Here is a 3152-nt window from a genome sequence, read left to right as displayed (position 1 = left end):
TCCTTATTCAGTGTCCAACTTTCACATGCATCTGTGGCTATTGAAAATACCATGGCTTGAGTCAGACATACCTTAGTTCTCAGACTGATATCTTTACTCTTAAACACTTTAAAGAGGTCTTGTGCAGCAGATTTCCCCAATGCATTATGTCCTTTGATTTCTAGACTGTTACTTCCATAAGTGTTGACAGTGGATCCAAGTAAAATGAAGTCTTTGACAACTTCAATCTTTTCTCCATTTATCATGATGTTATTTATTGTTCCAGTGGTGAGGACTTTTGTTTTCTTTACATTGATATTGAATCCATACTGAAGGGTATGATCTTTGCTCTTCATCAGAAAATATTTTAAGTCCTCTTCACTTTTGCATGGCAGGATTTGAGGAAAACTATGACAACCTGTGGTATTCAGATGATAGAACCTTACTGGAAGCAAACAGGACTTAAAATATTCTTTTGACGTGAGACAAGACGAATTGGATGGTGCCTGGCTACCAATACTGAACATTTCTATTTAAAACTCTGTAGACGGGCAGTAGCTGGGCTCTGTCCCCTAACTTAGTAGCAACTTCGTGGCTCCTTCTCCAATTTCTGTCTAGTTCTACTGCTGCCTCCTCTTCAGCCTCCACCATGTCCATCAGGGTAACCCAGAAGGCCCCTGGGCCTTCAGCAGCTGCTCTTACACAAGTGGATCTGTCTCCCGAATCAGCTTCTCACCCTTCTCCAGAGTAAGCAGCAACAACAGCTACACGGGGGGCCTGAGTGCTAGCATGGGTCTGGCCGGGAGCTATAGTGGGGTAGGTATGGGGGCATCACAGCCGTCAGGGTGAACCAGAGCCTGCTGAGCCCAGTTAAGTGGGAAATGGGCCCCAACTTCCAGGCTGTCTGTACCCAAGAGAAGGAGCACATCAAGTCCCTGAACAAGAAGTTCGCCTCATTCATTCACGAGGTGCGGTTCCTGGAGCAACAGAACAAGATGCTAGAGATCAAAGTGGAGCCTCTGCAACCTCTAGGAGCAACATGGACGACATGTTAGAGAGCTACTTCAACAGCCTGAGGTGGCAGCTGAAGATGCTGTGTCAGGAGAAGCTGAAGTTGGAGGCAGAGTGCGTCAACATGCAGGGTCTGGTGGAGGACTTCAAGAATAAGTACGAGGAGGAGATCAATAAGCCAACAGAGATGGAGAAGGAAATTGTCCTCATCAAGAAGGATTTGGATGAAGCTTATATGAACAAGGTTGAGCAGGAGTGCTGCCTGGAAGGGCTGACCGATGAGATGAACTTTCTCAGCAACTGAATTCTAAGGAGCTTCTTGAGATGCAGACCCAAATTCCAGACACATCCATGGTGCTATACAGGGACAATAGCCGTTCCCTGGACATGGACAGCATCATCGCTGAGGTCAAGGCTCAGTATGAGGAGATCGCCAACCGAAGTTGGACTGAGGCCGAGAGCATATACCAGATCAAGTACGAGGAGCTGCAGACACTGACTGGGAAGCACGGGGGTGAACTTCGTGGTGCAAAGACTGAGAATTCCGAGATGAATCGAACTATCAGCCGAATTCAGGCTGAGATTGATGCCCTCAAAGGCCAGAGAGCTTCCCTGGAGGCCGCCATTGCTGATGCTGAGCAGCGTGGAGAGCTGGCCATTAAGGATGCTAACAAGAAGGTGATGGAGCTGGAGGCTGCCCTGCGTCGAGCCAAGCAGGACATGACGCAGCAACTGTGGGGGTACCCGGAACTGATGAACATCAAGCTGGCCTTGGACATGGAGATCGCCACCTACCGCAAGTTGCTGGAGGGTAAGAAGAGTGGGCTGAAGCCTGGGATGCAGAACATAAGTTTCATACAAAGACCACCAGCGGCTACTCTGGTGCGCTAAGCTTGACCTACGGGGGTCTCACAAGCCCCAGTGTCAACTATGGCCTGGGCTCCTTCCAGTCCAGCTTCCGCTCTGGTGGAGGTTCCAGCTCCTTTAGTCGCACCAGCTCCACCAAGGATATGGTTGTGAAGAAGATGGAGACCCGTGATGGAAAGCTGATATCCGAATCTTCTGATATCCTGTCCAAGTGAATGGCCACTGTGGTCCCCTCCTAGCCCATAACTGCCCCTGACCTCCTTGAAGCTTTTGGGAGAAGGAGCTGTACAGGGGACCAGAGGCTTGGCCCAGTCCTCAACCTACCCTGGGGAGTCTACTGCTTGGGTACCCTCTTTTGCCCATGGCCCCAGTGAAAGCAAATTATCTTTTCCAAAATAAAGTTTGAGCCAATCAAAACAAAAACAAAAACAACAACAACAACAGCAAAAAAACCTCTCTAGAAGATTCCTGATCAAAAGGCGGCACATATAGAATGGCAATTCAAGTTTTCAGGGAATCCAGACTTTCTGGTGACACTGAGGCTGAGGGACCCTCCTGAAACCATTACCCTCAGGAACAATTTCAAACTTGAACCCAAATTATTTCCTGATACTATCGCTCCATTTCAAACTTGAACCCAAATTATTTCCTGATACCATCGCTCCATTTCAAACTTGAACCCAAATTATTTCCTGATACCATCGCTGAACCAAATAAGATTTTGTTGCTGTTGTTGTTAAGTACTGTTAAGTCAGTTCTGACTCATAGTGACCCTGTGTAGGGTTTCCAAGGAGTGCCTAATGAGTTTGAACCACCAACCTTGCAGTTCAAACTGACCTTGCAGTCCAGCACATTAACGCACAGTGCCACACTGGGTTTAGTCTAATTTAAAAAGAATGGCTGCATTCAGCAGTATAATCTTTCAAAGATTTATCTGTATGCGATCAAATTGACATAGAAAATTCAAAAAGCTAGATGATCAGCTTAGGGGTTTGTAAGTGTTTGCTAATGTTGGTGAGATGATTTGGAAAAGCTGTGGAGAAAGATCGCTTACCTTGAACATAACCAGTGTCACTGAATTGCTAATGTAGAAATCTGTTGAAATGGTGTCTGTTTTGTTGTGTATATTTTCATTTGTTCTTGCTATTAAGTGCCATTGAGTCAGTAGGTTTTTGACTCATAGTAACCCTGTATAGGGGTTTTGAGGAGCAGCTGGGAGATTTGAACTGCCGACCTTATGGTTCGCAGTCCAATGTTGATCCTACAATACCACACCAGAAGTCCATATCTTCACA

General features: G+C 46.4%; 1 pseudogene; it reads left to right on the top strand.

The window, feature by feature from the left end:
• The first annotated feature begins 628 nt into the window (after window positions 1-628).
• On the top strand, window positions 629-2072 carry LOC102812472 (annotated as a pseudogene).
• The last annotated feature ends 1080 nt before the right edge of the window (window positions 2073-3152 follow it).

Source organism: Chrysochloris asiatica, unplaced genomic scaffold (assembly GCF_000296735.1).
Source record: "Chrysochloris asiatica unplaced genomic scaffold, ChrAsi1.0 scaffold00021, whole genome shotgun sequence".
NCBI classification, from domain to species: Eukaryota; Metazoa; Chordata; class Mammalia; order Afrosoricida; family Chrysochloridae; genus Chrysochloris; species Chrysochloris asiatica.
Note: the sequence above shows the minus strand (reverse complement) of the source record. Positions and strands in the feature narration are given on the sequence as shown.